Here is a 26923-nt window from a genome sequence, read left to right as displayed (position 1 = left end):
CGCTGGATTGTATGATATGAAGCCCACAGACAGCAAGACCTCCCATTCCTGTCCTCTATCAAGGAGGTCTTAGATGACAGTACACAGGAGAGTCTGCACAAACCGCTAACTCCTGATGAACTGACTAAGGCTCTTGAATCCTTCGAGAAGAGTAAAACTCCCGAAAGTGATGGCCTACCAGCTGAGTTGTATTTGGCTCTGTGGGACTGGATCAGCCCAGACCTGCTCGAAGTGTACGAAAGTCTGCTTCTGACCGGCAGCATGTCAGAATCCATGAGGAAAGGCATCATTACCCTCATCTACAAGTGGAAGGGGGAAAGGGAGGAAATTAGAAATTGGGAACCCATCTTACTGTTGAATGTGGACTATAAGATTCTGTCCAAGGTCATCGCCTGGACCAGGAGAAGGTATTGCACACCTTCATGGTGGATGTTCTCTCCAAAATGGGGTTTGGAGAGGAAGTGCGCATTGGATCCAACTGCTCTACACTAACATCAGCAGTGCTGTTTCAATCAATGGGCGGGAATCAGAAAGCTTTCCAATTAAATCTGGAGTCAGGCAGGGCTGCCCTCTCTCCCCTGTCCTGTTTGTGTGTCACATAGAACCGTTTGCTGAGTCCATCAGGAAAGATCCATGCATAAGAGGAGTGACGATCCTAGTCATTGGAGGCACTCAGGTCAAAGTCTCCCTTTGATGTCACCGTCTTCTGCTCGGATCCGCTGTCGGCATGCAGACTGATCAATATCTGTAATCAGTTTGAACTGGCCTCAGGAGCCAAGGTAAATCATGGCAAAAGTGAGGCCATGTTCTTTGGGAACTGGGCTGATCAATTCTTTGTTCCCTTCACTGTCAGGTCAGACGGCCTGAAGGTGCTGGAGATATGGTCTGGAGGGACCAGGGCATGCATTCAAAACTGGAAGGAGCAAATGGCTATGGTGAAAAGAATACTGGGCATGTGGGAGTGACGCTCCCTCTCCATTGCAGGTAAGAGCCTGGTCATCAGGTGTGAGGCACTCTTGGTATTGCTGTACGTGGCACAGGTCTGGCCCATTCCTTACTCAAGTGCGGTGCTGATCACTTGAGTCATCTTTTGCTTTATCTGGAGGTCGAAATTGGATCAGGTTTGCAGGGACACGATGTACAAGCCTCTAGATAAAGGCAGAAAAATCGAGCCCAACATCACCCTCATCCTGATGGCTACTTTTGTGTGTGGCTGCATCAAGCTGTGCGTAGACACTCGGTACGCAAACAACAAGTGTCACTACGTGCTGAGGTTCTACCTGTCCCCAGTGTTCCAAAGAATGGGTCTGGCCACACTGCCACGGAACGCTCCAAGTAGTTGGACTGTGCTGTACCACCTGTACCTTGTGGAAACATTGATGCAGAGAAACAATTTTGACCACAAGTCCATCAGGCAGTGGTCTGCATGTAACGTCCTAGAGGCCCTGCGGGAAAAGGAGATGGTGGATCCTGTCAGATGGTTCCCCGAGCAGACTGTCAAAGTCATTTGGCACAATGCCTCATCGCCAGAACTTTCAAATAGGCACCAAGATGTAGCTTGGCTGGCGGTGAGAAAGGCCCTCCCCATCAGATCCTTCCTGCACGCCAGGAGTATCACCACCTCTGCACATTGCCCTCGAAGTGGCTATGGTATGGAAGACACCGTTGTTCACCTCCTCGTGGAATGTGCCTTTGTAAAGAAGGTCTGGAGAGAAATGCAGTGGTTTTTGTCAAGATTCATTCCGAGCATTTCTGTGACACAGGACTCTGTTCTCAACAGGCTGTTCTCAGGGATGCATACCGAGACAAACATCAACTGCAGCTGGAGGATTATCAACTCAGTGAAAGACACTCTTCGGTCTGCCCGAAACTTGTTGGTCTTCCAGTGCAAAGAATTGTTCCTGACCGAGTGTTGCCCATTCCAAGGTCCAGGACTATGTGCTGAGGGACACACTAAAGCTTCCTAAAACTAAAAGGATGCAGCTGCCGCAAAGGCGCAATGGGAAAGGTCGCTTCCTGAGACCTTTCTGCCATAATGCACCGAGGGGCTGAGAATTGTATAGACCCCTCGGGCTGTATGACTCACAATGAATGTATGTAGTGAATACTAAATGTATCATAATTGTATTGAAGCACCTCAGAGTGCAACATGATCTATGTAGATAACTTGAATACCATTGCACTGTCTGTAATGACCATGTTGAAATGTTTGTAATATTCATTGATCGTATTGAAGCATGATCTGTGTAGAAAAGTTGAATATGATTGCACTTTTTATGATGGCCATTTTTAAATTTTGTAATGTTCTTTCAGATATTTTATGAATAAAGTATATTTTTCCAAAAACAAAAATCAGCATGCTGACCCCAGAGAACACTGAGGAACTCAAGAGGGATTACAGTAGTTGGAGAACCGTGAAACCCCTCTTTGAGTCCTATGCACTGGTGGGAAGCGATCAAGGAGAACATCAAGAAGTTTTTCATCCTCAAGGGTGTCCAGAAGGCTAGAAAGGAACAGAGGAAAATGTCCTGACTCCAGAAAAACATGCAGAACCTGCTCTGGCTGGAGTCAATGGGGGTTGATGTCATGGAGGAACTCCAAGAGGTGAAGAGCCAGCAAGCCTCGCTCTTTGCCTCGGAGACCTCCAAGATCATCTTCCAGTCCCGAGTCCATTCTGTGGAGCAGGATGAAAAAGGTATGCAGGGAGAGCTTTGTGAACAGCAGCCTGAAGGAAGAAGATGGCTCAGTAAAGTCACCGTAGTCCGACATTTTGAAGATCAGCAAATCCTTTTATATCGGATTGTATGATGTGAAGTCCACAAACAGCATGGCCTCCCAGTCCTTCCTGTCCTCTATCAAGGAAGTCTTAGACTACAAGTACTCATAAGAATCTGGACAAACCGCTAACTCCTGACAAACTGACTAACGCCCTTGAATCTTTGAAGAAGAGTAAAACTCCCGGAAGCGTCAGCTTACTGGCTGAGTTGTATTTGGCTCTGAGGGACTGGATTGGCCTAGACCTATTATAAGTGTACGAGAGTATAATTCTGGCCAGCAGCCTATCAGAAACCTTGAGAAAAGGCATCATCACCCTCATCTACAAGCAGAAGGGGGAAAGGGAGGAAATTAGAAATTGGCGACCCATCTCACTATTGCATGTGGACTATAAGATTCTGTCCAAGGTTATCGCCAATCAGGTCAAGTTTGCTCTGGAGTTGGTGAGCTACCCTGACCAGACCTGCGCTGTACCCAGCAGGAAGATCTCTGACAGCCTTGCGCTACTTAGGGGTATGGTTGCCTATGTACAGGCAGGGGTGTGGACCCTGGACCAGGAGAAGGCCTTTGACACCTACACAGTGGATGTGCTCTCCAAAATGGGGTTTGGGGAGAGAATCCGCAACTGGATCCAACTATTCTACACTAACATCTATAGCACAATTTCAATCAATGGGTGGGAATCAAAAAACTTTCCAATTAAATCTAGAGTCAGGCAGGGCTGGCCTCTCTCCCCTGTCCTGTTTGTGTGTTGCATAGAACCCTTTGCTGAGTCCATCGGGAAGGATCCGGGCATCAGAGGAGTGACGATCCTTGTCATTGGAGGCACTCAGGTCAAAGCCTCCCTGTACATGGACGGCATCACCATCTTCTGCTTGGCTCCGCTGTTGGTGCACAGACTGATCCACGTCTGCGACCAGTGCAAACTGGCCTCAGGAGCCAAGGTAAATCATGGGAAGAGCGAGGACATCTTCTTTGGGAACTGGGCTGACTGATCCTTTGTCCCCTTCACCATCAGGTCAGACGACCTGAAGGTGCTGGGGATATGGTTCAGAGGGATCAGGGCATACATTAGAAACTGGAAGGAGCAAGTGGCTATGGTGAAAAGAAAACTGGGCATGTGGGAACGATGGTCCCTCTCCATTGCGGGTAAGAACCTGGTCATCAGGTGTGAGGCACTTTCGGTGTTGCTGTGCATGGTACAGGTCTGGCCCATTCCTCACTCCTGTGCAGTGGCGATCATCTGAGACATCTTTTGCTTTATTTGGAGGTCAAAAATGGATCGTGTTCGCAGGGGCGCGATGTACAAGCCTCCAGATAAAGGTGGAAAATTCATGCCCAACATCGCCCTCATCCTGATGGCCAGCTTTTTGTGTGGCTGCATCAAGCTGTGCGTAGACTCTCGGTACGCAAACACTAAGTGTCACCACGTGCTGAGGTTCTACCTGGCTCCAGTGTTGTGAAGGATGGGTCTCGCCACGCTGCTGCGGAACGCTCCAAGTAGTTGGACCGTGTCGTACCACCTGTCCCTCATGGAACACGTTATGCAGAGAAACACCTTTGATCTCAAGAGTCGGCAAGTAATGCCCTACTGGCCCTGTGGGAAAAGGAGATGGTGGATCCTCTCAGATGGTTCCCTGAGCAGGCTATCAAAGTCATTTGGCAGAGTGCCAAATCGTCAGAGCTTTCCAACAAAGCTGGTGTGAGAAAGGCCCTCCCCGTCAGATCCTTTCTGCATACCAGGAGTCTCATCCCCTCTGCACGTTACCCTTGATTTGGCTTGTGGAATGTGCCGTTGCAAAGAAGGTCTGGAGAAAGATGCAGTGGTTTTTGTCGAGTTTCATCCCGAGCAGTTCCGTGACACAGGACTCTGTGCTCCATGGGCTGTTCCCAGGGATGTACACTCAGACAAACATCAACTGCAGCCAGAGGATCATCAGCTCGGGGAAAGACGCTCTTTGGTCTGCCGGCAACTTGCTGGTCTTCCAGTGCAAAGAGTTGTCCTCGACCGAATGTTGTAGGCTGGCACATTCCAAAGTCCAGGACTACATGCTGAGGGATGCACTAAAGCTTGGGGCAGCCGCCGCAAAGGCACAATGGGGAAAGATCGCTGTCTAAGACCTTTCTGGCATAGTGCATCGAGGGGCTGGGAATTGTATAGACACCTCGGGCTGTATGACTCACATTGAACGTATGCATTGAACATTACATGTGTCATAATTGTATTGAAGCACCTCAGAGTGCAACATGATCTATGTGGACAGCTTAAATACCATTGCACTGTCTGACTATCTGTTATGACCATTTTGAAATTCTGTAATATTCCTTGATTGTATTGAAGCACCTAAGGGTGATCTATGTGGAAAACTTGAATATTATTGCACTTTTTTGTGATGGCCATTTTGAAATGTTTTGGAATGTTTTTTGGATATTTTACGAATAAAGTATATTTTTGTGAAAAAAAAGGATCAGGGCCTTCAGATACTTTATGAATAAAGTTTATTTTTGCAAAAAAAGAATGAATCAAGGCCTTCTAGAATGTGTCTTTGCAAAGCAGATCTGGAGAGAGATGCAGTGGTTTTTGCCGAGGTTCATCCCGAGCAGCTCCGTGATGCAGCAATTTGTGCTCTACGGACTTTTTCCAGGGATGCACACCAAGACAAACATGAACTGCAGCTGGGGGATCATCAGCTTGGTAAAAGACGCTCTTTGGGCTGCCCGAAACTTGCTTTCTTCCAGTGCAAAAAGTTGTCCCCGACCAAGGGTTGAAGACTGGCACATCCCAAAGGCGCAATGGGGATAGACCAGTGCATAAGGCCTTTCAGCCATAGTACACCAAAGGGCAGGTAATAGTGTCGGACCCCTCGTGATGTAAGCTTATTCTAAAATTTATATAGTTGTACAATTATTTTGAGGCAGCTCTAAGTGCAACATACTCCGTGGAAAAAGTTAATTGTTTATTTCATTTTCTGTTCTGGCAATTTGAATTGTATTTTATAATGTTGTTTTAGATTTTTTTTGAATAAAGTATCTTTTTGCAAAAAAGAAGTATGGTCAGAGCAGCTGCTGCAGAGGCACAATGGGGCAAGGGCCTTTCAACCATAATGCACTGAGCTAAAATTGTATAGAACCCCTCGAGCTGCATGACTCACGTTGAATGTGTACATTAAATATTACATCTATTATCATTGTATTGAAGCACCTCAGTGTGCAACATATCTATGTAGAAAATTTGAATATCATTGCACTGTGATGGCCATCTTGAAATATTTTGTCATGTTCTTTTTGATGTTTTATGAATAAAATATATTTATGCAAAAAACAAAACCATATAAACCAATATGTTTTATACATTTTTGTTTCATACATTTTTGGTTTGCCTGATGCCTTTACACTCATTCGCCATTAGCCTGAGCAAGTGGAAAACATACCCTACCATTCTTCCCATCCATAATTCACTACATTGTTCTTTAATCTGTTTTGATTAAGCCAGGCTGAATTTTTATTGTAGGTCATTCACAGTTCCTTAAGTATTTCCCATTTTTCTATAGTAGATTTATCATTATTATGTTTGAACCTTTTGAACTCATTTTACATTCCTTTCAAATATGCATTTTAAAGTTGGGGGCGTACAGCAAAAGAGCTAGCACATGGGCCGAATGGCCCCTTCTGTGTTCTAATTTTCTATGATTCTATAATTTTTGTGTCATTTTTAAATTTTTGTACATTCATAGGAGTATACCAGTTCTAATAATATGATCACCAGATCCCGAATGCTTCTTTGCTTTTATCTTTGGAACCAGACCAAGGGTATTTTTGAAGATTGAATCCAGAACAGCCTATAACTCTGGGCTGTTCAACACACTAAGTAGCAATCATACACCAACTCTGCAAATGAGAACAGGTTTCCTCTGTTGTATTTTTAGTTAATGCCTGTATGATTCAAACCCCTCAAGGATTTAAATTCTGGGCTTTCAGGCCATCTGATGCCTCTAGCAAAAAATAATAATTGCTTTATTTTCTTTAACAACTGTAACAAATGATATTACCTTTGGTATGCTCAGTCATCTAGGAGGATGGTAGTTAATGCTTCAATGTAGATAGAGTCTTAAAATGTGACAAGTAAAATGTCACCTATTCAGGAATTACCACTGTAAACCTAAATGATGACCCAAAATTTGATGAGGAAATAACAGTGGGTTAAATGCATAAGTGCACAAAAAACTCAGCACTTTGTGGCAAGGAAGAGGTGTGTCATGAGTTGCAAATCACCATAAATTGCTGGATGATTTGGGCCACTCAGTTGCCTCGTGAAACTGGAGCTCCACAACAACCTCCCCATTAGTTTCAAGAAATGACCCCATTTGCACTATTGAAACAAATTAAACTCAGCGCATAAAGTTAGGGCTGGTGTTTAGTGACATTAAAGACCCTTTTAAGAATGAGATTTATGTTCCTATAATGCTACTCAACCTCAGAGGTTCAGAAAGGAAACCATTCAAACTATAGTCTCACTCCTGCAGCTGGTAAGAAGTTTTCAAAACTTCAAATGTTTTAATATTTTTCTTATTTTTCCTTTCTGCCTGTTTTTCTCCCAATTTTGTAATGCAATTTTTCTTTCACTTTGTTTCTCTTTCTATAACTAATCTGACTCTGATTTGCCCTTGTTCTTTCTCCATAACTCCTCTGTTTCTTTTTTCACTTTTAAATTTCATTTGTTGGGGAACTAGACTGCTGGTCCCTCAATCACCAAGATGCCAGCTGCCCAGTTGCACTCACTGCCTGTTAGCAACCATGGTCGTGCAAGTTTCAATTGACCCAGTACACAAAGCCTTTTTGGGGAGTCAGTTCCAGATTGCCACTAACATTTGGGTGGAAAAATGCTTCCTGATTTCACTCCTAAATGACCTAACTCTAATTTTATTATGTCCTCTTGTTCTGGATCCCTAAACTCCAAAACAGGAAATTGTTTCACTATATTTACCTGATTGAATCTCTTAATAATGTTAAATACTTCAGTTAGATCACCTCTGAACCTTCCAATTCAAGGGAATAAGAGCCAACTTTATGCAACCTGGCCTTATATTTTAACCCTTTAAACCATGGGATCTCTATTCTCCTGTAAAGAGTCCTAATTTCTCTAATCTCTTCTCATGAGTAAAGCCTTGTATCCTTTATGCCATCACTGTAAATCTCTCCATGACCTTGACATTTCTCCTAAAATAGGGTGTCCAAAATGTATACAATATCTGAATTGCAGTCCAAATAGTAATTGGTTTAAGATTGGTGAATTCTCAGTAGAAAAATCCAAATAAATTATCTCTATCATAGTTGCTGACTTGCACCCTTCAGTATGTCTTATATTTGGTGACCTTTGTCTTTCAGTCTTGCTTAGCGTTGATAACCTAAACCTCTCATTTCTCTTAGATTTGGTCATCTTTGTCTTTCAGTTTTTGAAATATTGCTGGCTTGCATACTTCAATCTATCTTGGATTTGATAATTTGAACCTTGGAAGTGTTAGATTTGTGTATCTAAACCTTACAGCCTCAGATTTTACCCCATGCATTTCTAAGTCTCTTTTTGATTGCTCAGTCCACATTAGATTCAATGACTTCAGCACATAAAAAGTCCCTTAGATTTGACAAGTGGATCTTTGTTGGATTTATATAGTTTGCATTTCCCAATTACTCTTAGATATGCATTCTGCACCTCTTGGTCTCTTTAGATTTCATGACCTCTGCTTCTGTGCTTCCATAAGGTTTGTTGACCTCAATGTTTGAGACTTGATTTACATCTCGCGACTCTCTTAGATTTGGGTATCTGGGCCCTCAGTCTATGTTAGACTTGACAACTTGTGTCTCTGTCTCTTATTTCTGAACATACATCTCTCAATTTTTTACAAATGATCTCTGACTTGCTATCTGCATTAGATTTGATGATCCACATTTCTCAGTCTCTGTCATTCTCTGTTTTATTTCTCTGTTATATTTCATTACCTTCATGTCTTCGTCTCCCTTAGCATTGGTTATGTGTCTCTCGGTGCATAATGGATATGATACATGAAATTTTTTAGTCTTTATTAAATTGGTGACCTGTAGTTTTCCGTGTCTTTGATACTTTATGGCCCACATCTTAGTTTCTATTAGATTTGATGACCAGCTGCTCTCATAGATTTGATATCTGCATCTCAAAGTTTCTTAGATTTTTGGAACTATACTTCTCTAACTCTTTCAGATCTGCACATAATTCAGTCAATATTGTACAGAAACCTAGATACTAATCATAATAGAGTCAGCACAGTACTGTGCTGTAGAATCATACAGTAATAGAGTGACAATAGAGTCATCCAGTAAACACAGAGGTAGCACTAAAGAACTGTGGACTGAACACAACAGAGTAAATACTGCAACATAAACAGTCCACATAAATTCCTATGATTGTTTCACCATTACATCAAATATTAACAAATGGCTTGAAGTTGTTGGAATTTGTTCCTTTTCCAGCATCTGTTTAGTTAATTTTTTACCATTCAGAATAAGAGTCAGCAGTCTGAAAATTTCACTAATTCTTTCGTCTTACTTACATGAGCAGTGACACAGATGTTGGCTCTTTTATTCTGCTAATGGACAGTAGACAACCGTTGCATTAGCTGTGTGTTCACGTTGATCTGTGCTGTTGAAGTTTTCAGTATGTGTGCTAACGACGTACAGGGAAATGAAGCTAGTTCAGGAATCTCTTCGCACTGGTTTCAATTTTTTTTTCTTTTGTCCTCTGTTGGCACAGAATTGCATTACAAAATCACCCTTGCAGTCTTCCAGCTCAGTAAGCAACAGCAGTAAATAGTACAGGAATGTTGAGTCTCTATCTTTTCCTTTTGCTCTCACTCTCTCTGTCACACAGTCCAGAATGGTTCCACAGAGGACAGTCAATATTCATGGTAAGCTCCGAAAACAGAGCCAAGCCTTTCTGTGATTGAAGTGGGAAGGCCATTAGCAGTAGATGTTTATCAACAGCCAATCAGAAAGTACTGGAATTAACAGCTGCTACAATGCTCATTATCCCCCTCTCGCTCTCAGTGCTGGAGGTACCTCAAAGGGTGGGTGATAATGAAGACAGAATGCCAGTGTGAAGCAGACAAAATGTTACTGTGAGCTTCTATTTATGAAACAAGTGCATATTTCCCTCCATTCAAAGCTTTGTCACTCAGCCTCCATTTAAATAAATTTTAACACTGAAATGGGCACATTATAACGTTCAAGACCTGAACACAAAACGGATATACGCACTGTATTGCTATTTATAATAAAACATATAAGCCCTGATTTTAACTCAGGGTGGCAGTTCTTCAAAGGGACGGAGGGTGAGGTGGAGGGCTGGTGTTGTTGGCCAAAGTGGCGGCAAATCTTCCTGACTTCGGCAGCTTCAGGCTCAAGAAATGTTAACTTCCAGGACTTATTCGCATATGCAAACGGAGGGAAATGGCATTCGGAGGTAGGCGGGGGGGGGAGTGGAATGTTGGGTAGCAGGAGGCCTTTGCTGGGGACTGAAAGAACCGTCTTTGGCACTTGGGTAAGAGATTGGGAGGGCTTCGTGAGAGCATTGCAGTTAGCAGGAAGTAAAGGCAGGGCAGGGAAGACTAATACAAAAGCAAAAGGCTACAAATGCTGGAACTCTGAAATCAAATAGAAAATGCTAGGAATCCATGAAGAAAGGCATCATCACCCTTATCAACAAGCACAAGGGGGAAAGGGAGGAAATTAGAAATTGGCAACCCATTTCACTGTTGAATGTGGACTATAAGATTCTGTCCAAGGTCTTCGCTAATCGGGTCAAGTCCGCTCTGGAAATGGTGATCCACCCTGACCAGACCTGCACTATGCTGGGCAGGAAGATCTCTGAGATCTTCAGCTCAGGGATATGATTGCCTATGTGCAGAAGAGGGCTGTGGACACCTGCCTCATCAGCCTGGATCAGGAGAAGGCCTTTGACAGAATATTGCACACCTACATGGTGGATGTGCTCTCCAAAATGGGGTTTGGGGAGGGAATTCCCAATTGGATCTAACTGCACTACAATAACACCAGTAGCGCAGTATCAATCAATGGGTGGGAATCAGATAGCTTTCCTATTAAATCTAGAGTCAGGCAGGGCTGTCCTCTCTCCCCTGTCCTGTTTGTGTGTTGCATAGAACCCTTTGCTGAGTCCATCAGGAAGGATCTGGGCATAAGAGGAGTGACAATCCCATGCAGTGGAGGCACTCAGGTCAAAGCCTCCCTGTACATGGATGATGTCGCTGTCTTCTGCTCGGATCCGCTGTCAGTGTGCAGACTGATCCACATCTGCGACCAATTCGAACTGGCCTCGGGAGACAAGGTAAATCATGGGAAGAGCGAGGCCATGTTCTTTGGGAACTGGGCTGACCGATCCTTTGTCCCCTTCACCGTCAGGGCTGACGGCCTGAAGGTGCTGGGGATATGGTTCGGAGGGACCGTGGCATGCGTTAGAAACTGGAAGGAACGAGTGTCTATAGTGAAAAGAAACTTGGGCATGTGGGAGTGATGCTCCCTCTCCATTGTGGGTAAGAACCTGGTCATCAGGTGTGAGGCACTCTCGCTGTTGCTGTACGTGGCGCAGGTCTGGCCCATTCCAGACTCCTGCGTGATGGCGATCACCTGAGCCATCTTTCGCTTTATCAGGAGGTCGAAAATGGATCGTGTCCGTAGGGACGCGATGTACAAGCCTCTAGATAAAGGCAGAAAAATCAAGCCCAACATCACCCTCATACTAAAACAGAATTACCTGGAAAAACTCAGCAGGTCTGGCAGCATTGGCGGAGAAGAAAAGAGTTGACGTTTCGAGTCCTCATGACCCTTCGACAGAACTTGAGTTCGAGTCCAAGAAAGAGTTGAAATATAAGCTGGTTTAAGGTGTGTGTGTGTGTGTGTGTGTGTGTGTGTGTGTGTGTGTGTGTGTGTGTGTGTGTGTGGGGGGGGGGGGGGGGGGCGGCGGAGAGCAAGAGAGAGAGAAGTGGAGGGGGTTGGGGTGGTTGTAGGGACAAACAAGCAGTGATAGAAGCAGATCATCAAAAGATGTCAAAAACAATAGAACAAAAGAACACATAGGTGTTAAAGTTGGTGATATTATCTAAACGAATGTGCTAATTAAGAATGGATGGTAGGGCACTCAAGGTATAGCTCTAGTGGGGGTGGGGAGAGCATAAAAGATTTTAAAATATTTAAAAATAATGGAAATAGGTGGGAAAAGAAAAATCTATATAATTTATTGGGAAAAAAAAAGGAAGGGGGAAACAGAAAAGGGATGGGGATGGGGGAGGGAGCTCAAGGCCTAAGGTTGTTGAATTCAATATTCAGTCCGGAAGGCTGTAAAGTGCCTAGTGGGAAGATGAGGTGTTGTTAATCCAGCTTGCGTTGGGCTTCACTGGAACAATGCAGCAAGCCAAGGACAGACATGTGGGCAAGAGAGCAGGGTGGAGTGTTAAAATGGCAAGCGACAGGGAGGTTTGGGTAATTTTTGCGGACAGACCGCAGGTGTTCTGCAAAGCGGTCGCCCAGTTTACGTTTGGTCTCTCCAATGTAGAGGAGACCACATTGGGAGCAACGAATGCAGTAGACTAAGTTGGGGGAAATGCAAGTGAAATGCGGCTTCACTTGAAAGGAGTGTTTGGGCCCTTGGACGGTGAGGAGAGAGGAAGTGAAGGGGCAGGTGTTTCATCTTTTGCGTGGGCATGGGGTGGTGCCATAGGAGGGGGTTGAGGAGTAGGGGGTGATGGAAGAGTGGACCAGGGTGTTCCGGAGGGAGCGATCCCTACGGAATGCCGATAGGGGGGGGTGAAGGGAAGATGTGTTTGGTGGTGGCATCATGCTGGAGTTGGCGGAAATGGCGGAGGATGATCCTTTGAATGCGGAGGCTGGTGGGGTGATAAGTGAGGACAAGGGGGACCCTATCATGTTTCTGGGATGGAGGAGAAGGCGTGAGGGCGGATGCGCGGGAGATGGGCCGGACACGGTTGAGGGCCCTGTCAACGACCGTGGTTGGAAAACCTCGGTTAAGGAAGAAGGAGGACATGTCAGAGGAACTGTTTTTGAAGGTAGCATCATCGGAACAGATGCGACGGAGGCGAAGGAACTGAGAGAATGGGATGGAGTCCTTACAGGAAGCGGGGTGTGAGGAGCTGTAGTCGAGGTAGCTGTGGGAGTCGGTGGGTTTGTAATGGATATTGGTGGACAGTCTATCACCAGAGATTGAGACAGAGAGGCCAAGGAAGGGAAGGGAAGTTTCAGAGATGGACCACGTGAAAATGATGGAGGGGTGGAGATTGGAAGCAAAATTAATAAATTTTTCTAAGTCCCGACGAGAGCATGAAGCAGCACCAAAGTAATCATCGATGTACCGGAGAAAGAGTTGTGGAAGGGGGCCGGAGTAGGACTGGAAAAAGGAATGTTCCACGTACCCCATAAAGAGACAGGGATAGCTGGGGCCCATGTGGGTACCCATAGCCACACCTTTTATTTGGAGGAAGTGAGAGGAGTTGAAGGAGAAATTGTTCAGCGTGAGAACAAGTTCAGCCAGACGGAAGAGAGTAGTGGTGGATGGGGATTGTTCGGGCCTCTATTCGAGGAAGAAGCTAAGGGCCCTCAGACCATCCTGGTGGGGGATGGAGGTGTAGAGGGTTTGGACGTCCATGGTGAAGAGGAAGCGGTTGGGGCCAGGGAACTGGAAATTGTTGATGTGACGTAAGGTGTCAGAGGAATCACGGATGTATGTGGGAAGGGACTGGACAAGGGGAGAGAGAAGGGAGTCAAGATAACGAGAAATGAGTTCTGTGGGGCAGGAGCAAGCTGAGACGATCGGTCTACCGGGGCAGTTCTGTTTGTGGATATTGGGTAGGAGATAGAAGCGGGCCGTCTGAGGTTGGGCGACTATCAGGTTGGAAGCTGTGGGAGGAAGATCCCCAGAGGAGATGAGGTCAGTGACAATCCTGGAAACAATGGTTTGATGTTCAGTGGTGGGGTCATGGTCCAGGGAGAGGTAGGAGGAAGTGTCTGCGAGTTGACGCTCAGCCTCTGCGAGGTAGAGGTCAGTGCGCCAGACAACAACAGCACCACCCTTGTCAGCGGGTTTGATGACAATGTCAGGATTGGACAGAGAATGGAGTGCAGTAAGTTCAGAGAGAGACAGGTTAGAATGGGTGAGAGGAGCAGAGAAATTGAGACGACTAATGTCGTGCCGACAGTTCTCAATGAAAAGATCAAGTGAATGTAAGAATCCAGAGGGACGGGTCCAGGTGGAGGGAGAATATTGGAGATGGGTAAAAGGATCCCTCATACTGATGGCCATCTTTGTGTGCGGCTGCATCAAGCTGTGTGTAGACCCTCAGTACGCAAACACCAAGTGTCACTACGTGCTGACGTTCTACCTGTCCTCAGTGTTGCGAAGGATGGGCCTTGCCACACTGCTGCGGAACGCTCCAAGTAGTTGGACCATGCCGTACCACCTGTCCCTTGTGGAAAAATTTATGCAGAGAAACACCTTTGAGCACAAGTCCATCAGGCAGTGGTCAGCACATAATGTCTTAGAGGCCCTGCGTGAAAAGAAGAGGGTGGATCCTGTGGAATGGTTCCCCGAGCAGACTGTCAAAATCATTTGGCAGAATGCCTCATCGCCAGAACTTTCCAACAAGCACCAAGACGTAGCTTGGCTGGTGGTGAGAAAGGCCCTCCCCTTCAGATCCTTCCTACATGCCAGGAGTCTCACCCCCTCTGCACGTTGCCCTCGAGATGGCTGTGGTGGGGACGAGACCATTGTTCAACTCCTTGTGGAATGTGCCTTTGCAAAGAAGGTCTGGAGAGAGATGCAGTGGTTTTTGTCGAGGTTCGTCCCGAGCAGTTCTGTGACACAGGGCTCTGTGCTCTAAGGGCAGTTCCCAGGGACACACACCGAGACAAACATCAACTGCAGGTGGAGGATCATCAACCCAATGAAAGACGCTCTTTGGTCTGCCTGAAACTTGTTGGTCTTCCAGCGCAAAGAGTTGTCCCTGATCGAGTGCTGCAGACTGGCACATTCCAAAGTGCAGGACTACATGCTGATGGACACACTAAAGCTTGGGGCAGCCGCCGCAAAGGCGCAATGGGGACGGGTCGCTGTCTAAGACCTTTCTTCCAAAGTGCACCGAGGGGCTGGGAACTTGAGAGGCCCTTGGGCTGTACAGCATAAAATGAATGTCTGCATTGAATGCTAGTTGTATTATAAATGGTTGTATTATAAACGTGTTGAAGCACCTCAGAGTGCAACATGATGTATGTGACAACTCCAATACCATTGTCTGATTGCATCGACCATATTGAAATGATTGTAATATTCATTGATTGTATTGATGCACCTTGTTATACATGTTATAAAAGTTGAATGTGATTGGACTTATGTGATGGTGATTTTGAAATGGTTTGGAATGTTCTTTCAGATATTTTATGAATAAAGTATATTTTTCAAAAAAGTCAGCAACGTGACGGCATCTGTGGAGAGAGAAGCAGAGTTAGTGTTTCAGGTATGTAACCTTTCATCAGAATTGCTCTGATGAAAAGTAATCAACCCGAAACGTCAATCATGTCTCTCTTTCCACAGACGCTGCCACATCTGCTGTTTCCAGCATTTTCTGATTTTATTTCAGAGAAGACCTACACTTGTGTCTTGCAGTTTTCTGTCAGGTTTGTGAGATATACCCCTTGGTCTCTGTTAGATTTCATGATCTGTGCCTCTGAAACTTCATTATATTTGCTGATCTGTGGCCCCTAGTCCTTGAGACTTGATGACCTACATGTCAAAGGGCAGCTTATGTTAAATGACTTAAGTCCCACAGGGAAAGCTTTTGCAGCCTCTCCTATCCTCGGCTCCTCTTCACACAATGGGCTTCCCAGCACAAGTCTCTAGTTAAAATTGCAATTGGGCACTGGTCACATCATCGGAGTCCAATGTGTCTAGTTAAAGAAGGATCCTGCCAGAAGAACAGGCTAAAATTGGGACACATGGGGAGACAGTGGGACTTTGGTTTGTAGGATCTAAGGGGAAGTTTAACTGGCCTTTTGCCCCTTTCTTCAAGGCTGTCAGGTTACAATTGATCCTGAAACCTCCCACTTCACTGTCATGTCATATTGATTTTAAGGAACAAGTGATATATAACAGCCAATTTCTGGTGAACTTTGAAATTCAAAAAGATGGGAGTACACATTTACACCAGTTCATGTTATAGGAAAAGTATTGTTAGAAAATGATGAATAATTATGAAGAAAAGCCTTATTTACATTGAGATGGAAAACATATGTTATGGCAATAGACAAACCATAGAACTCCCTGGCAACACTGTATATTGTGCAACACAATTTCTGGCCTAGAAATTTTGATCCCTTTTGGCACAAAATCATGCAGTCTGGATGAGGTTTCATTTCTGCAGGGTTTCTGCCCATTATAGCGCATGTTCAAGCTTTCTAATAGGAGTGGCAGGTACTTCTTTAGACCCCTGGCCCTCACCCATACCTAGTCATGGCATCACAGGAAAAAGCAGGATTGATGGAACCCACTAGATATGTCACAAGTTCAATGGGCTCTATACCCATTGTATTGAAAGCTTGCATGATGCAGGTGTACTCGTATAATTAGAGCAATAGCATCATTTCTCCATAGCAACTGATGTCAGAGAGATCAATTTCCTGCAGAAATGTGGAAAAATATGTATAGGATTCAAAATTTTCTTTGGGCAGAATGACCTGCCCTTCACCCCCACTCACCGCCCCAATCAACCACCTCCCTATTCCAAATAGCACAAAGTAACAGTTCAATAACCCACAGGGCAGATACTCCGAGGACACTGTAAATGACATCAGCATTTGTCCAGTAATGACCCTGTCTTTGGGAGGTGATATAGGGTCAGTGCCAAATCAGTTTGATGAGTGAAAGTTCTATTTCTTGCACTTCTAGTGATGGAACTAATTGCATTTTTCAGCTTTTTTATGTTTTCCTAACAACATTATCAAGTTACACAAAGCATTTTAAACATTAGTACTGAAAATCAAAACATTAACAGAGATTTTCTGTATAATAGTTCCCCAAAACCACCACCACCCCCCCCCCCCCACCCCCGCCACCCCCATCATAATGGCACTTCCTATGGAGGATGTAGCCAACAAAGGTACTTTTGACAGGACTGTCCATAGAGCCACACTTCACAAAACAATCATCCTTGTTGTAAACAATCTAGCTATGATAGCACTTGCGGAAGTGACTAGCACATGTCCTGATGAATCACAGAATCACAGTGCAGAAGAGGCCCTTCGGCCCATCGAGTCTGCACCAACATGTGAGAAACACCTGACCTACCTACCTAATCCCATTTACCAGCACTTGGCCCATAGCCTTGAATGTTATGACATGCCAAGTGCTCATCCAGGTACTTTTGAAAGGATGTGAGGCAACCCACCTCCACCACCCTCCCAGTCAGTGCATTCCAGACCATCACCACCCTCTGGGTAAAAAAGTTTTTCCTCACATTCCCCCTAAACCTCCTGCCCCTCACCTTGAACTTGTGTCCCCTTGAGACTGACCCTTCAACTAAGGGGAACAGCTGCTCCCTATCCACCCTGTCCAAGCCCCTCATAATCTTGTACACCTCGATCAGGTCGCCGCTCAGTCTTCTCTGCTCCAACAAAAACAACCCAAGTCTATCCAACCTCTCTTCATAACTTAAATGTTTCATCCCAGGCAACATCTTGGTGAATCTCCTCTGCACCCCCTCCAGTGCAATCACATCCTTCCAATAATGTGGCGACCAGAACTGCACACAGTACTCCAGCTGTGGCGTCACCAAGCTTCTATACAACTCCAACATAACCTCCCTACTTTTGTAATCTATGCCTTGATTGATAAAGGCAAGTGTCCCAAGTTCCTTTTTCACCACCCCACTAACATGCCCCTCCACCTTCAGAGATCTATGGACACACACGCCATGGTCCCTTTGTTCCTCAGAACTTCCTAGTGTCGTGCCATTCATTGAATACTTCCTTGTCAAATCACTCCTTCCAAAGTGTAACACCTCACACTTTTCAGGGTTAAATTCCATCTGCCACTTATCTGCCCATTTGACCATCCCGTCTATATGTTCCTGTAGCCCAAGACACTCAACTTCACTGTTAACCACCTGGCCAATCTTTGTGTCATCCGCAAACTTACTAATCCTACTCCCCTTTTAGTCATCTGTATCGTTTATATAATTGACGAATAATAGGGGACCCAGCACAGATCCTTGTGGTATACCATGGACACTGGCTTCCAGTCACTAAAGCAGTGTTCTGTCATCACCTTCTGTCTCCTACAGTTAAGCCAATTTTGAATCCACCTTATCAAATTACCCTGTATCCCATGTGCATTTGCTTTCTTTACAAGTCTCCCATGTGGGACCTTGTCAAAGGCTTTGTTGAAATCCATATAAACTACATCAACTGCACTACCCTCATCTACACACCTGGTCACCTCCTCAAAAAATTCAATCAAATTTGTTAGGCATGACCTCCCTCTGACAAAGCCATGCTGACTATCCCTGATCAAACCTTGCTTCTCCAAGTGGAGAGAGATTTTCTCCTTCAGAATTTTCTCCAATAGTTTCCCCACCACTGACGTGAGACTCACTGGTCTGTAGTACCCTGGCTTATCTCTACAACCCTTCTTCAATAGCGGAACCACATTAGCTGTTCTCCAGTCTTCTGGCACCTCCCCCGTGGCCAGAGAGGAATTAAAAATTTGGTTCAGAGCCCCTGCGATCTCCTCCCTTGCCTGGGACACAAATCATCTGGACCTGGAGATCTGTCCACTTTTAAGCCTGCCAACACCTCCAATACCTTGTCACTTCCTATATCAATTTGCTCAAGAACCTCGCAGTCTCTCTCCCCGAGTTCCACACCTTCATCCTCAATCTCTTGGGTGAAGATGGATGTGAAGATGTGAAGATAAAGTCTCACCTTCACCTTGAAGACATTCTCCATTGGCAATTAGTCTAGCAGTACGACTGGGAGAATATCTGGCAGTTGTGGTGATGCCCCTCTTTTGATGCAGGGCCATCATTGTCTTGCTGACCAATAGAGTGATCTCAGCCTGCTTAAGAACTGGTGCTTGGTCTCCCTCCTCAGCACAGACTACAAGATTTTTGCTAGGGCCATGTCTGCTTGCCTTGGAATTGTGTTTGCCCAAATGATCCACCCTGACCGTCCTACATGGTTCAGGGCTAGACAATCCAAGACAATATCCATTACCAGGACAGGATCTGGTCCACCATTCCTAGAGGGCTGGTTTGTCGGTTCCCTTGCTTTCCTTAGGTCAGGAGAAGACAGGGTGGGATCACAAACACCCATTCTGGACTTTGCAGGCTTTTGGGTTCAGGACGCATTATGTTGCCTGGATACGACTTCTGTATGCTGCCACAAAGTGTCTGATTAAGGTTAACGGGTCCTCAATGGCATCCCTTCACTTTGGGAGAGGAGTGCATCGGGGTGTCCTATGCCCGTCCAGTTATACGCAATCTGCGTGCAGCATTTCCTTTGCCTCTTGCAGTGAAGGTTGATGGGACTGACTCTGTGTGAGCTGGACAAGGAGATCATGCTCCTCGTGATCCTGTTGACCTGCAAAGTATGCGCGAGTATCAGCAGGTCTACTCTGCGGTGTCCTCTGCCAGGATCAACTGGGAGAAATGTTCCAGACTCCTGGTGGATAAGTGGCAGCTAGATTCCCTTGCCAGCAGATTCGGGCCTTTTGCCTGGAATACCACCTACCTCCACTACCTGGGAGACTATCTTAGCCCTGCCACAGAAGCTCGCTGGTGAACTGGCAAGACCTGGAGGCCAAGGTCACCACTCGCCTCGGGCGGTAAATGGAGTTATTGTTGCCAGACTGACAACACTTTGTTGAGATGGTAGCCACAAAAAATCTGCCAACAAAGCATCTTCAGCTTAATTAATTGAGTTGGATCTCTGCCTCCTACTGAGGCCCATGCGTCACAGCAGCAAATTTGGTTGATTCCATGTAACATTAAGAATTGCCAGAGTGCACAGGACACAACAAAGCTCATGAATCCCAATAATATCCGATGGTATTGCTAAAGATCTGATTACCAGAGCTAGCTAGTCCCCTAGTAATGTTGTTTCAATACAGCAATGACACTGCCTCTACCAGACAATGAAATATTGCCCAGGTATTTCTTATTCACAAGAAACCAAACAAAGGTAACCTGGCCAATTACAGTCCTAAGAACCTCCTTCCAATCAATAAAATGATAGAAAGATAATATCAATAGTGCAATCAAGCAGAACTTTACGACTAATAATGTGCTTGTTGATGCTTAGTTCAGGTTCTACTCAAACCACATGACTCCAGGTCCCATTATAATTTTGATCTAGACATGCGCAAGAGCCGGATGAGAGACAAGAGTATATGTCCTTAATATCAAGGCAGTATTCATCCAAATATGCCACCAAGGAGCTTTAGCAAAACTCAAATCAATGGAGTTGTTGTGGGGGATTCAAAGAAAAACCATCCAATGCATGCAGTCACTTCTGACACGAAAGAAGATGGTTGTGATTGCTGCTGTCCAGTCACAATCCAAGGTATAACTGCAGGAGATTCCTCAGGAAAGCGTTCTCAGTCTAATCAATTTCAGCTGCTTCATTCGTGACCTTCCCACCATCTTAGGCTCAGGAATGGGTCTTTTCATTGGTAATTCTCCACTCACATTTCTCTAATAATGAACAGCTCCTCATAGTCGACAAGAGGATCTGCATAATCTTTAGATTTGATCTGATAGGAAGGGGGTTAAAAACCTAAGCATTTACCTAAAGTTTCTTACTTTACATTTCTTGGCTTTGAATTTCATCTGCTACCTCCTGTATTCTTCTGTTGTCTTCATGATCTATAAAACTGTGGTGATGCTGATATATTGTGATGGCTACAAATAAGTGTAATGTTGTGCTTAAAATGATTTGAATTCTATTCATTTAATAAAGTACTTGTTACCTTTTATTGTAATTATAAATGCAGAACCCTGCTATGGCATTAACCTTTGAATAATAGTTGTGGCCAAATGTACCTCTTGCTCTGATTCAGACCTCCATATTATGGCCACTTCTTTGCTGTGGATATGGGTGGTGAAAGCTGGCACACTCTGCCAGTTGCTCATTCAAAAATGTCACCAAAGACAGACGGACACAGGCAGAGAGGCTTTTGAGAAAGGATACTGAAACAGAAAGCTCGAGGCATGGAGGCTCAGAAAATGGCTGAGAAGGATACAATGTAAGAGTTAGAAATTGGTTTCAGTCCAGTGAGATGATCCACTGATGTGGGGAAGTGTATTAAGTTCATTATACTTGTACTATTATGCAAAGGCTAGTTTTACCAATTGATGCAGGGAAGTGAATGTTGCCCTGTATGTTCAGATGCTGTGAAATAAAGCAGGTTCATAATTTTTATCAAACCTCATCTCACCAATTTTGTTTCTTCACTCCACTGGCAAGATAGATTGCAAAATTAGAAGAGCAAAAGTAATGAAAGTTCATTTCAGAAGGTGATGTTGTTAAAACCCAGGGTTACACTACAGTACTGTACAAGTAGATACAAGGAATTTTGTCCAAACTTTCATTGTGCTGTTATGCTGGATGTTTATAGATGCCACTGAACTGACATCGTATTCATGGTAGACTCAAATGTGTAACAGTGTCTTTTGATAGATTTAACTAATTGTGTCTTAGACCTTTTTATCTTACACTTTGTCAGCCCAAACACTAAAGAGATGATATAAATGTGCACCGGCTGTTGCCACACGTTCTTCAAACTTTTTATTCCATTGTACTGCTATTTAAATCAGGAGGACTCCTTGGGGTACAGTTTCTTAGGGAGCTTTATATCACAGATATATGTTCCAAGACTACTGAGGAGAAGTGCTGTGACTTTAGAGCTTCATTTTATTTGGAACAAATAATACAAACATACCAATTAGGAGCAGGAGTAGGCCACTCGGCCCTTCAAGCCTGCTCTGCCATTCAATAAGATCATGTCTGATCTGATTGTAACTTCCCATCCCCACGATAACATTTCATCCCCTTGTTAATCAAGAATATATCTAGCTGTGCCTTAAAAATATTCAAAGACTGTGCTCCCACTGCCTTTTGAGGAAGAGAATTCCAAAAAACTCACGACACTCTGAGAGAAAAAAATTTTCCTCATCTCTGTCTTAAATGAGTGACCCCTTATTCTTAAACTGTGACCCCCTAGTTCTAGATTCTCCCACAAGAGGACACATCCTATCCACATCCACCCTGTCAAGACCCCACAGGATCTTAAAGGTTTTGATCATGTCACCTGTTACTGTTCTAAACTCGAGTGGATACAAGCCTAACCTGTCCAACCTTTCCTCATAAGACAACCCGTCCATCCTGGTATTAGTCTGGTAAACTTTCTCTGAACTGCTTCTAACATATCTACGTCTTTCCTTAAGTAAGGAGACCAATACTGTTCACAGTACTCCAGATGTGGTCTCACCAGTGCCCCTGTACAACTGAAGCATAACCTCCCTACTTTTGTATTCAATGGCCCAAATCTTCCAGTCTCCAGATTGCCGGAGACTGGACTGATGACTGAAGATGTGCATCAGGACCCCACGGAGGTCCTGATGTGCTGACCTCTGTGGGACTTTTCCAGGAAGTTTAAACTTTGATGAGCACTACCCCTGCTCCCCAGAACCTTTTGCGAATGTCTCCAACTCTGAGCTAAAGTCAGAGACTTCGGACAGTTCCATGGCACTTACCTGGATAGTTACCCAGGTAACGCTATACAGGTTAAAACTCGGTCTAACATCTGGCTACCTATGTAACTGAACTCCCAATCAACTCCACAACCCCTCAATCCCCCCCATAACTACCTGACTACCCCACTGATCTGGCTACCCCTCCCCCCCTCAACTGATACAAGCCAACTACTCTCGACCACCCAACTACCTCCAGCCCAACCCAACTACCCTCCCAACCCGACTATCCCCTAACCGCCACCCAACTACCCACTGACCACCACCTCACTCACCCTACCCACCTCACCCACCTACCACCCTGTCCACCACCTATACATTTACCACCTCATCTACCTGCCTGCCGTCCTACCTACTTGCCACCTTACCCACCCTACCCATTCATTCATTCACCCCTCCACTCACCCATCTACAAACATTCATTCAGTAACATTCAGCCTGGACCTTTAAACTTACCATATGGCAGCTGGTGCTGTAAAAAAAGGGGTTTGTCCTGTCTTTCCTCCAACTCTATTCCATTTTAGCAGAGTTCCCTGTTCCCAGAGTTCCCAGAGCTGGGCTCCGAAGGCCCTGGTAGAAATGTGCAGCAGCGTTGAGTTGGGGAAGTTTTCAATGGCAGTAGAAATCTGCTGCCGGAAAATCCGGGCCAATGTAAAATTAAGTGAAATACTGTGTTGTATCTGATTTTGGATGCCCATGCTTCTATATAATATTCCCTCTTAAAAACATGACATTTCTAATCTGATCTAATATACTGTCAGTGCAATGTTATCTGTCAGTTGCATAGATGAGGAATTTACAATATGGTAAAGGTAAAATGATTCATTGTTTGCTAAAGTGCTGCTACCCTATATATCTTGCATAGCAAGTCAAGTTTTAATTCTTAGGGATTGCAGGATTAACTATGAAAGCTGCTTTTATGTTGAACGTGAGAAAATTATCAGGAGAGAGCTCTTTCTTCTCTTCCAAATGGGAGTGTGTACTGATTTGGTACTAATATTTTCCTCCTTTCATTTGTTCCCTGTATCAGCAAGTGGTTGTGCCCTTTAATTATAACTTTCTCTTGCATGCTTCCCATTCTTTGCCTTTGCCTTTATATTTATAAATATAAATATAAATAGTTGTTGTGAATTTTTCCTGACTCTCCATCCCAACATGTATCTTCTTTGGTCGGGGCTGTCTCAATTTTGTTCTTGTAGGAAAGGCTCTCTGTTCTTTTATTCAGAGTTGATTTACTTTCAGATCAGAATCACAGTGAAGCAGACTGGGAGGAGTGTGAAGCAGGTTGAGATCACTGTGAAGCAGGCCAAGAGGAGAATGAAGCAGGTCAAAATCACTGTGAAGCAGGCTGGGAGGAGTGTCAAGCAGGTGGTGGGATCATTGTAAAGCAGACCGAGAGGAGTGTGAAACAGGTCAGGGTCACTGAGAGAGAAAAAAAATAAACTGTGATATCACAGGAAAGCCATGGGGTAATTGGCTGTATTGTAGCTTTGTTTCCCTTTCTCCAAAGTTCAGAAGTTAGTCTTAGGAGCTGGAAATTAAATGTTTCATTTTTTTTATAATCAGGTTTAAGCAAAGCACTTCAATTAACCTCCTAACAACAGAAGAAGAAAGTGAGTAGCTTGGGAGACTTTTTTTTGTGTAGTAAGTTTTATTATCGAATGGATAAAAGAATGGCATGGCAGCTCTGACCCTCAGAGTGCACATCCTGTTCCATGTGGGAACGCCAGGACATTTCTTGCGTCCAGCTTGAGTTCAAGGTTTTGGAGCTTGAGCAGCAGCTGGCATCACTGTGGTTCTTCTTGAGAGGTTGAGAGCTTTGTGGATAGCATGTTTATGAATGTGGTCATCCCGTAGCTTAAAAGTATGCAGGGAGAGAAGAAATGGGTAACCATCAAGCAGTCAAGAAGAAATACTGTAGGCAGGTGGTCCCTGAGTGCATCTCACTTTCCAGCCACTATTTAATTCTAATACTGATGAGAGTGCTGGTTCATCCAGGGAGTGCAGCCAGAGCCAAGTCCATGCGCCACAGCTGACTCAGCTATACAGGAGAGCATGAAGACTGGAAGAGCAATTGTGATAGGTGATTCAATAGTTAGGGGAACAGACAGGTGTTTCTGCAGCCACAGAGGTGAATCAGGATGGTGTGTTGCCTCCCTGGTGCTAGGGTCAAGGATGTCACCGAATGGCTGCAGAGCTCCCTGAGGGGGGAAGGGTAAACAGCCAGCAATTGTGGTCCACATGGGTACCAACGACATAGGCAGAAAGAGGAATGTGATCCTGCAGTCAGAATTTAGGGAGCTAGGTAAGAAATTAGCAAGCAGGACCTCAAAAGCGGTAATCTCTGGATTACTCCCAGTACCACACAAGTATCAAAAGAGGAGGATAGAGCAGATTAATGTGTGGCTGGAGAGATGGTGCAGGAAGGAGAACTTTAAATTCATGGGATATTGGGATCAGTTCTGGGGGAGATGGGACCTGTACATGCCGCATGAGTTGCATCTAAGCAAAGCCGGGACTAATTTCCTTACGGAGTGATTTGCTAGTGCTATTGAGAGGGTTTAAACTAAGTTGGCATAATAGTGGGAACAGGAAGTAATATTAGAGAGGGATATCAAGATGCAAAGAATGTTGGGAGGGACAGTGATATACCTGTAGATCATGGCATGTAAGTTGACCCAGTGTATAAGACGACTCATTTTTTTCAGCACCAAAACAGTGTCTATGCCTATACTCATATTGGGAGTTGGCCTCAATTTTTCAGCTCAGAGATTATTGTTTAGGGATATTCTTCTTCCTTCAGTTCTCTGCCGGAAGAAGAGGGTCCTGGGTATAAATGTGCATAAATCATTGAAGGTGGCAGGGCAGGTTGAGAGTGTGGTTAATAAAGCATATGTCATCCTGGGCTTTATCAATCAGGGCACAGAGAACAAAAGCAAGGAAGTTATGTTGAACCTGTATAGAACACTATTTGGCCTCAACTGGAGTATTGCATCCAGTTCTGGGCACTACACTTGCAGAAGAATGTGAAGGCATTAGAGAGAGTGCAGAAAAGATTCACGAGAATGGTTCCATGGATGAGGAGCTTCAGTTACATAGAAAGACTGGAGAAGTTGGGACTGTTCTCCTTGGAGAAGAGAAGTTTGAGAGGAGAGTTGATAGAGGTATTCAAAATCATGAGGGGCCTGGACCGAGTCGATAGGGAGAAATTGTTCCCATTGGTGGAAGGATTGAGGGCTCAAAATTAAGGTAATTGGCAAGAGAAACAATGGCGACATGATGAAAATCTTTTTTCACACAGCAAGTGATCAGGATCTGAAATTCAGTGCCTGAGAGCGTGGTGGAGGCAGGGTCAATTTCAAAAACAAATTGGATTATTATCCGAAAAGGAAACATTTGCAGGGTTATGGGATAAAGGCAGAGGTGTGGTGATGGATGAATTGCTCCTTCAGAAGACCAGCACAGACATGACAGATCGAATTACCTCCTTCTGTGCTGTAACCATTCTATGATTCTAGGTGCTGCTCTTCCTATGACTGCCTTTATGTTCATGTCAGCTGTGGTTCAGTGGGTAACATTCTTGCCTCTAAGCCAGACTGTTGTCGGTTCAAGTTTAACTCAGCACTTGAGTGCAAAAAGCCAAGGCTGACATTCTAGTGCAGCACTGAGGGAGTGCTGCACTGTCAGAGATGCTGAGTTTTGGTTGAGACATTAAACTAAGGCCCTGTCTGTTCCCTCAGGTTGACCTAAAAGATCCCATGGCATTATTTCAGCGGCGAGCACAAGAGTTATCCCCAGTGTCCTGGCCAATATTTGTTCCTCAATCAACAGCATCCTAACAGATTATCTGGTCATTATCAAATTGTTGCTTGTGGGAGCTTGTTGCTTATAAATTGGCAGCTGCATTTCTGACATTACAACAAATACAACACTTCAAAAGTACTTCATTGATGTAAAATGCTTTGGAATGTCCTGTGATTGTGAAAGGCACTATACAAATGCAAGCCTTTCTTTGTTTTGCTCTGCAATCTTTATTCCCTTGTGGTGCTTCAGATTGAGGCATGAATTGATGATTAATGTTAACATGGCCAGTATCTTGACTGCAAATTGCTAATTATTAATGGTCTTTCTTTTTAGATTTGTGGTTTATTTATTTGTAAGGATTGATTTACTTTCATCTGTATTTGTTACTGTTTTAATTCTGGAGGTGAGAGGAAGAGAGAAGCCTGTGAACATGTCAAAATCCAGTAGGTCAATTACTGGTGAGAACTTCATCAGGGTGGTCAAAGAAT

At 44.5% G+C, this 26923-nt stretch overlaps 1 protein-coding gene across 2 annotated transcripts in view; it reads right to left on the bottom strand.

The window, feature by feature from the left end:
* The window catches only part of slc1a6 (solute carrier family 1 member 6), a 149942-nt gene that overhangs the window by 106550 nt on the left and 16469 nt on the right, over positions 1–26923 (bottom strand). For both annotated transcript variants that reach the window (XM_041204598.1, XM_041204599.1), the window contains exon 2: positions 9360–9547. The gene's annotated coding sequence lies outside the window, so the exon portion shown is untranslated. The remainder of the gene's footprint in view (positions 1–9359; positions 9548–26923) is intronic.

Source organism: Carcharodon carcharias, chromosome 14, assembly GCF_017639515.1.
Source record: "Carcharodon carcharias isolate sCarCar2 chromosome 14, sCarCar2.pri, whole genome shotgun sequence".
NCBI classification, from domain to species: domain Eukaryota; kingdom Metazoa; phylum Chordata; class Chondrichthyes; order Lamniformes; family Lamnidae; genus Carcharodon; species Carcharodon carcharias.
Note: the sequence above shows the minus strand (reverse complement) of the source record. Positions and strands in the feature narration are given on the sequence as shown.